The 15451-nt window shown below is 40.3% G+C and overlaps 1 long non-coding RNA gene across 1 annotated transcript in view; it reads left to right on the forward strand.

Moving 5' to 3' along the window:
• The window catches only part of LOC308199431, a 72716-nt gene that overhangs the window by 18882 nt on the left and 38383 nt on the right, over positions 1-15451 (forward strand). The window contains exon 5 of the long non-coding RNA XR_013954641.1: positions 11318-11420. This is a non-coding gene — a long non-coding RNA (uncharacterized lncRNA). The remainder of the gene's footprint in view (positions 1-11317; positions 11421-15451) is intronic.

A 15451-nucleotide genomic window follows, 5' to 3' on the forward strand; every position in this document is an offset into this window, starting at 1 on the left:
GCAGCAGTGTAATGACTGAAATTATTAATGATGGCTTTCCATGCATGTACTTGTTCATGAAGAACAGAACTGATTTGCCATTGGCAAAACACAAATTCTTTTTTAGAATAACTTATCTGTTCATCATGGCAAATTACAGCAACAGTGATAATAACGTGCCTCTCAGAAATGTAAAGATAATTTTGTACAGTCATTTAATATGCTTATTTGGATCTTAGTGTAGATTATATTATCAAAGAAAAAGACTAAGGGACTACAACATTTTTTAGAAAATTCCTTTTATCTATTTATTGTTGTCTATATATCATTATTTATTTATCTATTTATTTATATCTATTTTATTTTATCTATTTATTTATTTATTATAATGCATGGGCGTTACTGTTCCTGTAGAGACCTGATCTGGACTACACTGAAGGCAGTCTAGGCACATATTTTCATTGGCTTTAGTTCAATCCATAAAAGGACAATAAGTGAGTGAAAAGCTAGTTTCTTCTGTAGGTGTATTTCTTTCCCAATGGTATATTGTATGATTATCTCTAATTTGATTTTTTTAATCAAAAAAGTAGAGAAAGTTGTGCATAAATAAAAATTTTATTGTGTATTTGAGCAATAGGAATTAATATTTTCTTAAACCTAACTAATAAAAATATTTATTTTATAATGATACAAACAGTGTAGACTATTGCAGAGCTAATAAAAATAAGATACTGGAAGTTCATATTAAAGCAGGTTTTTTTACTGTGCTGGCAGTAAGGTAACGGGAAAATTAGAAAGCAGTGACGTGTGAGATCACATATAATTTGGTCCTAACTATCTTCAATCTTCTTAATGAGCTAAATTTGTCTTTTAGATAATTGGAGGCTAAATTTCAGTCAGAAATATAAAGGTTAGACCAATACTATTCTGGAGCAAGTAACTTTGCTGGTTGCTAGAATATAGACAAATCTTACCTGTATTATTCCTTAAAGCCATTTGTGGAGGAAAAAGTTGAAATATGAACTTTCTGCAATAGAAACAACTAAAGAGACCTCAAATATTTATTTCTTTATTTATTTACTAACTCTTGCAATTTTAAAGCTGCTGTGTACTTTAATTTCTTATAACTAAAATCCTAAGCCAAGTCTTCTATGAACGATGAATTAAACTTCTTCCTTGTCAGGCTCTACTGTTTAGCAGATTGAAAGGAATGAATTAAAGAACATTGGGCCTTTGAAAACTGCTTGAGAGTTTAGTCACACACTTTTCATTTTGGTAGCTGTTTAAACTCTGTTTTCTATATAGATGAAAAGATTTATTATAGGGACTACTTAAATGTGGCTCAAAGAAGAAGTAGAAAACTTGCAACCTGCAACATTAAAATAAATAGAAACAAAGTAGTAAAGATAATAAATTACAATCTGTATTCTTTTAATCAAGATTGTGTTCTGGAAAAATGAAAAAAGCTAAACCCAGTTCTAATGAAAGGACTATAAATTATTATGTCAAAGGTGAGCTAAAAGCTGAGGTCTGTTTATTTTTCTGTTTTCTTCTAAACACATGGATGCTGAATCGTCTTTGAGGTCTTCATAATTGTTGTTGCATTTGTGCTAGATCAGTGATGATAGAAGCAGGACTGATGAATATGTTAAGGTATTTACATGACATGTCAAGATATTACTACCTTTTTTTTTTTCTTACATGAGGAGATCCTGTTTCCTTCCACTAAGAAAGTGCCCTGCTTTTCTCATGCTGCATACAGGCTGTCTAATTTATGTTCCAATCATTTACTTTTCAGTCCTCATAAATCTGTGACAAGGAAAATAAAAATCCTAAAGCATGACAGCTGATGTTTTTACATGGATTATCTAAGTGACAAAGAGTTTGGTGATTCTTTCTAATTCTTTATATTGCAAAAAATAATTAAACTATTTGGTATAATTAAGATAGAAAGCATTTGATTTCAAGCTTTATGTGCTTAATTTATCAATTTTTTAGTTTTCTATTATAACCCAAGAAATCAGCTAAAAGTATGTAAGGCTAAATAAACAAACACGTATACCCTAAATACAAACAAAATAAAACAGAAATGTGCAGACCTTTAAGAAAGGTTAGTGAAAGAATCTGTGCAGCTTCTCTGATAAAGACATTAAAAAAGCTGTGTGCATACTGTCTCTGTCTCTACAGAATGTTCTATTTGGTAAATAAATACATATTTGAGCTCCAAATGTATTTGTTGTTTGGTGATTTTATCCTGCTACACAGCTGAACTCCACCACAGCTGCTCTCTCACTCCCCCTCGTTAAAGGAAGAGGGGGAGAATATATGATGGGAAGGGCTCAAGGGTTGAGATAAGGACAGGGAGTTCACTCAACAATTATTGTCCTGGGTAAAACAGACTCAGTATAGGAAGATTAATGTAATTTATCAGTAACCAACTAGAACAGTGAGAAGCTAAAAGCAAACTAAAACCACCCTCCCCCCATCCACCCTCTTCTACCTCCTCCCCCCCGAGCAGCACAGAGGAACGGGGAATGGGGGCTGTAGTCCATAGCGCTTCATCTCCTTCTCGGTCACTCTCTGCCCCTGCTCCACGTGGGGTCCCCCCCACGGGATGCTGTCCTTCCCAAACTGAGCCTGCGGGGGCTACCCACAGGCAGCAGTTCTTCAAGAACTGCTCCCACATGGCTCCCATGGGGTCCATCCCCCAGGAGCAAACTGCTCCAGCACGGGTCCCCCACAGGCGGCAGCTCCCCCCAGACCCCCTGCTCCTGCGTGGGCTCCTCTCCACGGGCTGCAGCTCCGGCCTGGGGCCTGCTCCTTCCTGCATTTTTGGAGCTGGCTGGAGCTGGCTCTGATCTAATATGGGGCAGCTTCTGGTCTCTTCTCACAGAGGTCACCCCTGCAGTTCCCCCTGCTACCAAAACCTTGCCATGTAAAAGCCAATATATCATCTTACCTCTCTGCTGAAGCAGCTGGTGGTTGAAGTGGGGCTGCAGACCCAGTTAGCTCACATGCTGTTGTGATCAGGTGCCAGTAACTGGGGAGAACAGGGACTAGGGTCAGCTCCTGGTGGGATATGTAGCATATGTTTATATATGTGTGCATATAACAAACAAGACTAGGCTGTCCATGATGTTCATGTTTCTGTTAAAGGAACTGTTTTCTCTGTTGATCAGTGCATGTAACTGCCTGTTTCTAGGACATGCCTAGCTCATCCAGCTGGACAAGCCTCACATCTACTGAGCTACCAGATTCATCAGTCTCCAACATCTGCAAATTTATAATCACTCATTATTCCCTGTGGAGTGAGGACTTTTAACTTAACTGGGCCCTGCTGAACTCTTTAATCAAATGGCCAAGGCCAGTTTCTTCCTTCCCAGAAACTCTGAATCTCTCTGAGAACGTCCTCAAGATGATTAGTTTATGGGGCTGACATGCAATGAATTAGGTACTCATATTTACAAATGGGGGATTGGGGGGGGGGGGGGAGAGAGAAGGCGGAGACAAAAAGAGAAAAAGAAAGGAAGAGGAGGAAGAGGGAGGAATATGTTTTTTTCAAGGAGGTTCTGTTTGTTCTTTTACCTGTTTTTTGATTTTGATCTTTCACTGGCACAGCTACTAAAAAGTAGACACTGCTGAATGAGTAATAAAATAGATCTCATAACTATGCTTAAATAAAAAAACTTCACTTCTGGGAATATTTTCTGGGAATCTCTGGGAAACATTTATACTATATTTTCTCTTTAAAATAAAGATGCCTATTGTTTTACTAAAATTCAGCTTTTAAAAAAATCCTTTTAAGCAGAAGGATAGTGGAAGTTTTTCATGTGATGTTAATTGGTATAAGATCTGACCTAATACCAAGGAAAACTATTTTAATGTAAATACTTGTTTGTCTTTCAAATTCTGAATGTAGTTTCTCCATAGCTACCCTGGTTGGTTCCAGCTCTCAAGGTAAAGCGTAATGGAGGACACTTCTGAGTTAACTCAATAAAAAACAAAACAAAACAGAACACAAAAAAAGAAAAAGGAACAGTTTTTAAAGGTCAGTGTTTGCAAAACGGGGGAAAAAAAAAAAAAAAGAATGACTTGACAGCAGGAGATAGAAGTGAACAAGTTGCAGTAGCTGTCTGAAAGGCTAAATCCAATGTCTCTTCAAAGTGCCACCTCACATATTCTTTTTTTTTTTTAATAATTATTGCAGCTGATTGCATATATCTATACACACATATACATATAAGTAGATACAAGTTAGTGTGTGGTAACAACACATTTTACTATTTACAGAATTAATCTCATGAACCTCTACCAGACTGTCTCAAAGCAAGCAGGCCCAGAGACACTGGGCTGCTAAGAATTCATCTATTTGAAACAAAGAAACAAAAAATCTGTTAAACAACCTTTTCCATTTTTTTAAGCTGTACAGCTGGGGAGCAAGTAAAGTATAAAATCCCATTAGATGTTCTTAGCTGGGAGGACTTCTTTGTAGTCCTCACCTGTAAACAAAGAAACTTATTCCATCTACTTGCAGCAGGACTTCTGGGATATGATCTCCTGTTGTTCCTGCCCCCTTTTCTTTCCTGTCCTGTCAGTTGTTGCCTGTAATAAACTATTGATTTTATCAGAAAAAGCATTTCTGTATACCACAGAACAAAACAGCAAATCAGCATCCAATTATAAGTTCCACTGTATATTTCTCATTGCATTCCTTTCTTTCATTATAATCTTATACTGAATTTTCCCTTTTTCATATTATACTAATTCTGTTCATGCTATTTATATTTTCTCCTCTCAGTAGTTTGAGCTTTTGCATCCCTTTCTGACCCATCTTCAATTAATTGTAAATTTCCTGTGCTGCTCTCTAGGTTGCTATTTTTTTCAACCATGCAAAAAGTCCTGATTACAATGAAAGTGTGTAGCAGCTGAATCATTACTCCTGTCACTAATTTGTCTATTCTCACTCTGTTGAGCACACTCCTCTCTATTTCTGGATTGATCCAGAGATTAGTTATTCACAGCTGATTCTCAGCTGAAATCAATATTCTAGTCTACTATCAAATCTTTATTCAGTTCATTTCTTCCTTCCTGGAAGGAGCTATATGCCATTATATTCCTAAAATCTTGTGCATAGTGAGATGAACCTAAAGCATTCTCATACTTTCTTTAAGGTCAAACATTCTGAATAATAAATGAGTTAGATTGAGTTTTGATAGCCAAAAATTTAATTCTTTAATCATGAATGCTGCTTCTCTTCTAATGAAAGTTAACATTTTCCATGAAAGAATTAACTTTCTTTCATTCAGGGACTACCCCCCCGACCCCCCACCCCGCAACTGTACTGCGAGAAGTGGGGAACTGATAAGGATATGTGTGGGGATTAGCAACTACTTTATGGTCATCAAATTAAAAGCTAATGATCATGAATACAATCTTCCTAATGTCACAACACAACATAAAGAACTGAAGAGTGTGCTTTCTTAGGCTGCGTAAAGAAAATTGTTCCTATAGAAGACCCCAATCTATCACATTTCTTAAAAAAAAAAAAAAAAAACAAAAAACTAGAAAGGAATATTCATACCAAGATAAATCCCAATTGTTTTCCTCATGACAGCAATTACTTTTGTGTTTAACTATATTTCTACATTATTTGAAAGATATAAGTATTTTCTGTGTGCTTAAGTGTATGCATAAGCATTTTAAAGATATTGACTAGAAATAAGATCAAATCCTTGTGAAGAACTTTGGAAATGAAATTGTATGACATCTTTGCTCTCTGTCTTCCCTTTTGAAAGTTCAATAACATAAGGTTTAAGAAAATTTATGCTGAAGCCTGAGATGCCCTTACAGAATTGCTTTACCTCCCTGCAGACAGAAAAGGAAAGACCCGTGGCAGGGGTGTGGAGCTGAGTAAGGCAGCTTGGTCTGCTCCCTGCATAACAACCAGTCCCACTAAGAAGAGGCTTTGTGTAGTAGTAGGTGGAGACTCCCTTCTGAGTCAGAGGTACAGAGTTGCCAGGGAAGGGGAACCTCAATCCATCCTACTCCTCCCAGCTTGATGCCAGTGTCAGTGATAGATGTCCAGAGCCTGGAGAAGGGTCACAGGTCAGCAGGAGAGCACCTGAAAGCAGTACAAAGAAATTCCACCAGCCAGTAGGGGAGCTTCATCAGTGGCCCAACTGCAATCTCTCTAGGCTAAACACGTAGCATGGGGAAAAAACAAGAGGAGTTAGAGATGTACACATGCCTGCAGGGATATGACCTCTTTGGCACTGCAGAGACATAGTGGAAGTGCTACCATGGCTGGAGTGTTGGAATGGACGGACACAGGCTCTTTAAGAAGGACAGGCACAGGAGGCAAGGAGGGGACATAGCCCTCAATGTCAATGAGCAGCTGGAGTGCATGGAGCTCTGCCTGGGGTTGGGTGAGGAGCAGACAGACAGATGATGGGTCAGGATTAAAAGGAGGACAGGGACACGGGACATTATAGTGGGGGAGTGCTACTGGCCACCTGATCAGGAAGACTGAGCAGATGAGGCCCTCTACAGATAGAAGTAGCCTCACATTCACAAGCCCACATTCACATGGGGGACTTCAACCGCCCCAATATCTGTTGGAGGGACTGCACAGCAGGGCATAGGAAATCCAGAGGTTCTTGGAATGCATTGATGATAACTTCCTTCTCCAAGTAATAGAGGAGCAAACAAGTAAAGGCGTTATGCTGGACCTCATTCTCACCAGCAAGGAGGGACTGGTGGGAAATGTGAAACTAAGGGCAGCCTTGGCTGCAGTGACCATGAAATGGTGGAGTTTAGGATCCTGAGAGCAGTGAGGAGAGAGCACAGCAAGCTCACTACCCTGGACTTCAGGAGAGCAGACTTTGCCCTCTTCAGGGATCTGTTTGTTTGAATACCATGGGACAAAGCCCTGGAGGGAAGAGGAGCCCAAGAAAGCTGGTCAATATTCAAGAATCACCTCCTTCAAACTCAGGAGAGATGCATCCCAGCAAAGAGAAAATCAGGCAAAAACACCAGGAGGCCTTTGTGGATGAACAAGGAGCTCCTGGCCAAACTCAAGCAGAAGACGTAATGAGAGGTGTTTCTTAGGGGGTCAGTATTGGGACCTGCACTATTTAACATCTTTGTTGGTGACATGGACAGTGGGCTTGAGTGCAAGTTTGCATCAGCAAGTTTGCTGATGACACTAAGTGGTTGACACACTGGAGGGAAGGGATGACATCAAGAGACCATCTTGAAGAACCATCTTGAAAGATGGGCCTGTATGAACTTCATGAGGTTCAACAAGGCCAAGTGCCAGGTCCTGTATTGGGGACAGGTCAGTCCCAAGAACAAATAAAAGCTGGGTAGAGAATGGATTCAGAGCAGCCCTGAGGAGGGACGTGGGGGCGTTGGTTGACACGAAGCTCAACAAGAGCCAGCAATGTGTGCTTGCAGCCCAGAAAGCCAACCATATCTTGGGCTGCATCAAAAGAAGTGCGGCCAGAAGGTTGAGGGAGGTGATTCTCCTCTTCTTCTCTGCTCTTGTCAGACCCCACCTGGAGTTCCGCATTCAGCTTTGGGGCCCCCAGCACAGGAATTAGACGTACCTATTAGATCGAGTCCAGAGGAGGGCCATGAGGATGATCAAAGTGCTGGAGCACCTCACCCGTGAAGACAGGATAAGTGAGTTGAGGTTGGTCAGCCTGGAGAAGAGGCTTCTCGAGTCTTCTAGAGAGACCTTATGGCAGCCTTCCAGTACTTAAAGGGGGCCTACAAGAAAGCAGGAGAGGGACTGTTTATCAAGGAGTGTAGTGATAGGGCAAGGAGTAATGGCTTTAAACTGAAAGAGGGTAGATTTAGATTAGAAATTAGGAAGAAATTATTTACTCAGAGGATGGTGAGACACTGGAACAGGTTGCACAGTGAAGCTGTAAATGCCCTATCCCTAGAAGTGTTCAAGACCAGGCTGGATGGAGCTTTGGGCAACCTGGTGTGGTGGGAGGTGTCCTTGCCCATGGCAGGGGGGCTGGAATTAGATGATCTTGAAGGTCCCTTCCAAACCAAAGCATTCTATGACTCCATATAGCAAATTTGTATATTTTGGGAGAGATTTACAATGACAGAGAAATGATCTGAAAAAGTTCTATGTTTCACAGGACAAAAGAAGTATCCAGAAGGAAAAAAAAAAAAAAAAAAAGAAAAAAAAAGTCACTTTCTGCTCCTTTGTAAACATTATTTTAACTTCAGTGATGAGGAGAATATAAGACAAACTTAATAAACAACATCCTCAGTCAATTTATTAGAGCCTGCATCTGTCAATCACTTTAACAGAGCCAATTTACATATGTTGAATGATCATCTCTTAGACAGCTTTATACGATTGTTTAAACTATTAAGCTCCAAAGGACATTTACTTATTAATCATTACATGATCTAAATTTAACATTTCATTTTATTGGAGCATAGTTGCCTTGTTATAAACATCTTTGTTTCATAAAGAATGTTTTAGCACCATGTAGAATCTTCTAATTCATCTTTCATCAGTAAATCCCCATATTGCATGCAGTTTTGATGATCTGGATATAAGGGAGCTTCATGTCCTACTGTATACAAATGGATAGAAATCTTTATTGGGTTTATGAGGCAAGGGTTTCGTAGCACGGGAGCTACAGGGGTGGCCTCTGTGAGCAGAGCCCAGCAGCTGCCCCATGTCAGACCAGAGCCAGCTCCAGCCAGCTCCAAAAGGAACCTGCTGCTGTCCAGAGCTGAGCCAGTGAGTGACGCTGGTTGGGCCTCTGGGAGAGCAGAGTTTAGAAAGGGGAAAAACAAAAACTGCTGCGCAACAGCAGCCGGGAGAGATGAGTGAGAAAAACCCTGCAGCCACCAAGGTCTGTGCAGAAGTAGGGCAGAAGGTGCTTCAGGCACGCAGCAAAAGTTCCCCTGCAGCCTGTGGAGACGACAATGGTGAAGCACGTTGTTCCCCTTCAGCCCATGGGTCCCACGGCGTAGCAGATCTCCATGCTGCAGCCCATGGAGGAGCCCCCGGTGGAGCAGGTGGATGTGGCCTGGAGGAGGCTGCGGCCCATGGAGAGCCCCCACAGGAGCAGGCCCCGGGCCGGAGCTGCAGCCCGTGGAGAGGAGCCCACGCAGGAGCAGGGGGCCTACGGAGAGCTGCCACCCGTGGGGGAGCCGTGCTGGAGCTGTTTGCTTCTGACAGATGGACCTCGTGGTACAAACCCATATTTGGAGCAGTTCCTGAAGAGCTGCTGCCTGTGGGCAGCCCCTGCAAGATCAGTTTGGGAAGGACGGCATCCAGTGGGAGGGACCCCACATGGAGCAGTGGCAGAGAGTGACCGAAAAGGAGCGGTGCAGACAAAGTATTACAGACTGACCGCAGACCCCATTCTCCCTTCCCCTGCACCACTCGTGGAGAGGATATAGAAGAGGGTGGACTGGGTGAAAGTGTTTTTAGTTAGGTTTTAGTTTCTCATTGTTCTAGTCAGCTGCTGATAGGCAATACATTACATTAATCTCCCTATTTTGAGTCTGTTTTGCCTGTGACAATTGGTGAGTGAGCTTCCTGTCCATATCCTAGCCCTTGAGCCCTTCCCATTGTATTTTCTTCCCCCTTTTCCTGTCATTTTTCACTTGCTATCAAATAAGGAGTGCCTGCCTTCACTAAGCCCAATAAGTATTTGTCACTGATCAGGTTTTTAATTTCGTATTTAATTTTCAGATAAGCATTATGGTACTTTTTCTTAGGCTGTCTCTCTACTGCAGAGGAATTAAAAATAAACACATCCAAAGCTACCTCAGATTTCTGCTTCTAATCTCTTTTAAAAAATTACAAAATATTGGTAAGATTTAATGACAAGTTGTTATATGTTCAGATTACATTCTAACAATCACATTAAATCCTTGCTTTCACAACACACCCAGTTTGGCAGCAGTAGTCTGCAAGACTACCTCTGCACTGCAGCATGCCAGCATATTTCTTTGTTGGGCCATGCTTCAACAGGGTCAGGAAAACTTGTCTGGACATTAAAAATATATATATATATAAAAATGCTGGAAATGGGATTACGGTTTTATAGCAGTTTCCTGTAACAGTTGATAATGAAGATCAGTGGTGCTAGATAGTGTAAACTGAAAGGTGGAGATGCACAAGGCTGATGTTGTTACTGAAGTATTAGTAATGAGAACTGTGATCTAATTTGTTCTCAGTATTTACCTTTATTCTTTCTTTTTGTTTATATTCATCTTTTGTTTATATTCACCTATATTACAGGTAAGATGTGCACATCTTGCATTATAATGATATGGTATTCCATGCTAAAAAGTTCATAGATTTTGCTGCACAGTGGGGCTCACAGTAACACCAAAACTGCAAATTCATAATGATATCAGAACTGTAGAAGCTGGGTACCCTGTATTGGGGTGAAAGTACTGAAACTTGAGGGCTGACACTGGAGTGATACATAATTCAGGATTCCTGGCATCTGTAGATTGAGGAAGCCTAGACTTTGCTGCACACCACTAGAATTTTTACTGTCACTGGGAAGGCATGCAGCAAAAGTGGTAACATAAACTTTAAAATGTGATATTTGCTTTGGCAGAGCATTTCCAGATAGTTCTAGTCAATGGTGCCATTTGGTTGGTCTGTCACTGGGAATAGGTCACCTTGTATACTATCAAAGCCTGTTATTTTTAATGGGAAGTTATAGAGCTATTAAATTGCCGAGTATATTTTATTCTTAATTATGCTTTTAACATATGCATAAAACAGAAAAATGTACCTTAAATTGCCTCCTCTCTGCATGTGTGATGCAGCTACAACAGGATATGAAGAAAATTATAAATTTTACTTCAATTACAGCAGTATAAAAGATCACATCATTATCTGAATCAGTGTTTTATGAGAAAGTAACTTGTTCGTTACAAGATGACAAGGAATGAATTAATGTTAAGTTCTGGACATGTCCCCCTGCATTACTTTTCCCATGTGCAGAATGACTACAGATCCAAAACATTCCATTCTTCTTCTTTTCTTCAATAATCTTGCAGAAATGTCTAAATTCATACCACACAATATCCTGTGCAGAAGCATATCCCATAGCCTTTTAATAGCATGGAAGCATTATAAATTAGTCTTCGTCTGTTATAGAGATTGTTATGGAAGCTCAGACAGCATTAAGTCCACTTGGCTTCCCTGCATATATAAGAAATGCATGCATCCATTTCCAAGGATATCTCCAAAGACTAATATTCCCTAATATGGAAAGGGCATGTGTTGTGTTCCTTTTGACAAAGCAATGAAGGGAAGCAACTTTTTTCACAGAAAACATCTATATATGGACAAGGAGGACATACCTGCTTCCTAGAAGTTGATCTTTCCTCTGATCCAGATTCACTCGTACCTAAGCTCATGTGCTTCAGCCTCCGTAAGTGACCTTATTGATTTCAGTCAAACTGTTCAGTTTTGGCCTTCAAACAAATGGAATAGTTACTAACTATAAAAAAAGTACATTTGTATTCTAAGTACACAAATTTAGCAGGATTTGGCTTCTGTTGAGTTGCTTACTGTCATTTTTTTACAATTACATCACTATTCTGAAGCTTTCAAATTTTCATAGACATTTCTTATCTTTAGAAGCTGATTGATCTGTTTACAAAATACAGAGATTGTGAAATTTCTAACCTAAGAGGTCAGGTAAAATCTGTGAAAATATGGGATCTTGATACTAGTGGAGGAAAACAAAAATGAGAAATAAAACAAAACAGTAACAAAAATGGTGGGGCTGATTCGTGATAGACTAATTATTTTTGATATTTTTATTGGTTGCTTGAAGAAAAAAAATCTCAAAGGAGATGTAGATATATTGGGCGTATCATTACTGAAAAAAAAAATGGTTAAACACTGTATGATTCAAGAACAACAACAGCAACAACAAAACATTCATGGAATAACTTAGAGCTGCTTCCCATGAATCCATGTGGAAAGCCAAACCAGCTGCTTCACAGTCACCGTACAGTATATTTTGAATATATATAACCATGCTCTCAAAAAAATACTCTATTCAAACCTTTGTATACTATTCAGATATCCTGTAAACATTTATGCGAACAGTTAGATTGACGATGTTTCTGTCTAAAATCTATAATATGACATAGACTAAATGAAGACATTAATTCTGGAGAATTACAACTTTATAAGAGATAAGGGTTACACTGATTTGCAGAATTAGGGAAAGAAAACATATTCAGCAGTGACCACTTAATTTATTTTCACAGTGGAAGAAAAATAAAAATACTCCAATTAATTATCACCTGCGAAATTCTAAACACCCATATGAAGACACAAAAACATCTAATGGAAGAAAATGGTAAAAACACTCTTTAGCTAAATCACAGAATCGTAGAATCATAGAACAGCCTGGGTTGAAAAGGACCTTAAAGATCATCTAATTTCAACCCCCCTGCTCTGGGCAGGGTTGCCAACCATTAGAGCAGGCTGCCCAGAGCCGCATCCAGCCTGGCCTTGAATGCCTCCAGGGATGGGGTATCCACAATCTCCCTGAGCAACCTGTTCCAGTGCTTCAACACCCTCTGAGTGAAAAACTTCCTCCTAATTTCTAAACAAAGCAAAACCTAATAAGGAAATGAGAGTCAGACAGGATCCATACCTCTGAAGACAGTTGGCATTTAGATCTGAGTCTTCCTTTTCAGATCTTCTCTTCAGACATATTCCTATGCCACATGAAATAACATTTCAGTACCTAATTTGATGAGATCTTTATGATGTAATTTTGTCCTCCACTGTTTTTAAAGCATATCAATGAAAGTAAATTCCGTTTTTTTTTTTTTTTTTTTTTTTTTTCCTGCTTGTCCCTCTCCTTTTATGTATATCTCTGCATAAAATCCATGGAAACAAGCGGATCACATGAAATGCTGAACACTGCCAGTGTTACTGAAACCTCAAAGAACAATCAATATTAGGACAGCACTGAGTTTAGCCATATTCAAATTTTATTATTCTCTTTCCATTATTCATTTATATTGTTCAATATATTTATAAAGACATATCATACAGAAACTGATACGTGGTAGCTATAGCCTTTGTGAAAAATAAGCCATGACCCTGTGAAATTTAATCTGTTCCACCTTGCTCTTCACTCTCACTGGTCACTCTCAAAGAAATTAATCATTTTTCTCTCTTGCTCTTAAAATCATTCACTTTCTTTCCCAGTGTCTTGCATAATTCGTGGTTACTAGGTGGAGGAAAAAAATTATATTGCTGTGATACATCTATCTCAGTAGGGATACAACCTCGAGTGTAACTTGAGGGAGTAGAAGAGTGTTAACACCATGTATTTTTGCTAAGTGATGGCTTTTCTTGCCCTGGGAAAGAAAAAGAAAAAGAAAAAAAAATCACTCGTGGCAGTGTATAGTGTATAGATAGTGTATAGATATGCTAAAATTCTTGTGATGCACTCTTTTGAAGTTTTCATTTTCTCTCATAAGCAATATTCATAAGATCATTGATCACAACCATGTGCACTTTATTAGGTGGAAATAAGTCTTTATTGCTAAGACTTTCCGGAAAGTCCTCCACAGGTTTGCTAAAAAGATATTTAGAGATCAGTCCCTCATATAACAGCTGCCAACATCTGTAACACCACATCGCATTCTAAGGCAAAACAGAGAGAAAGTCTTTGGCATTCTCCCCCAAAATATTTCAAAATAACTTTTTCTGCAGTTGCCAGTCCCTAATAGAAATGTAGAAAAAGGGTGCTTCCAAAGCACATCCAAAAAGCTGTAGAAACTTTAGATAGTATCTTTTTGTAATAGACCACCTTCTGTGTCTGGGGGGGTCTGGATTCTTTCACCCCACTCTTCCTTGTTCCTAACTGTGGGACACTGTTCTGTGATGATCATTCTAGGGGCATCATTGTCTGGATTAATGCTGAACACGAACTCTCACAATGGCACAAAATTGCTGTTGATTGCATTAAGAGTGAAGTCTTTAGATTCTAGATAAGACCTTTCCCTCAACTTCAGGTAGCTGTAGGATTTGGGACCTGATGACGTGAAGTAAGCAATTTGCTCATCTGAGGTCAGCTCACCTGAAAAGAGCATGCAGTCATCCAAGTGACTCATGAATATGAGGGTCTGCATTGTGATAAAGGCAACGATCTTGCATCTAAAGAGATAGCAGAGTTCTAGGGATGCATATACTTTGTTGCAGCAGGCTATAAAAATGTTAGTGCTGTGCTGTGCTCTATGGTTACATATCCTTTTGCATGTTTCCAGGAGACAGTGGCTGCACCCTCATCAACAAAATCACAGGAGGACGGGATAAGCCAGAGAAAAGGGGGAAAACTACAACTAGTCTGGTTCTCTTACAATAGTGGTGTTGTGAAGGCAACTTGAAAGGGTTGCACAAAGATCATTGAGTCCAGCTTCTGGCTCCACACAGAACCACCCAAAGCCCAAACCATGTGTCTGAGAGCCTTGTCCAGCTCCTGAACTCCAGCAGGCTCAGTGTCATGACCACTGCCCTGGGGAGCCTATCCAGTGTCCCATCACCCTTTTGGTGAAGAACCTTTTCCTAATATCCAATCTGAACCTCCCCTGACACAACTTCATGCCATTGCCTCGGGTCCTATTGCTGGTCACCAGAGAGAAGAGATCAGCATCTACCCCTCAACTCCCCTTTGTGAGGAGGCTGTAGGCTGTGATAAGGTCACCCTCAGACTTCCCTGCCCCAAGCAAATTCAGCTGCATGTGATCCATTTTCCCCTCTAAACACTTCACTATCTTTGTTGCCCTATTCTGGACGCTCTCTAATAGTTTTATGTCCTTTTTATATCATGGTGCCCCAAACTGCACACTGTACTCAAAGTGGGGCTACAACAGCACAGACTAGAGCAGGACAAACATTTCCCTCAGCTGGGCAGCAATGCTGTGCTTGAGGCACCCCAGGATATGGTTGGCCCTCCTGGCTGACAATATACACTGTTGATTCATATTCAATTTACTGTTGACCAGAAACCCCAGAATCACACACTAGAACACTACAATCAAGGGTTACAAGCTTTTCAGAAAATGTAGTCAGGGAAGGAGGCGTGGGGGATGTTGCCCTGTGTGTTAAGAAAGGGAGAGATTGCAAAGAGCTGTCTCTGAGAAACAGCCATGGACAGGCTGAGAGCTTGTGGGTAAAAGTTAGGGACTGGACCAATAAAGGACACCTTGTGGTCAGGGTCTACTACAGGCCGCTTGACCAAAGGGAGGCCTTCTTGCTTCAACTACAAGAAGCATCACACTTGCGTGCTCTCATCCTGATGGAAGACTTCAGCTACCTGGATGTCTGCTGGAAAAGCTACACAGCAGGCTGTGAGCAATGCAGGAGACTCCTGGAGTGCACTGAGGATAACTTTCTGGTCCAGCTATTAGGCAAACTGACCAGAGGAGA

Source organism: Anser brachyrhynchus (assembly GCF_964034855.1).
Source record: "Anser brachyrhynchus genome assembly, chromosome: 8".
Taxonomy (NCBI): domain Eukaryota; kingdom Metazoa; phylum Chordata; class Aves; order Anseriformes; family Anatidae; genus Anser; species Anser brachyrhynchus.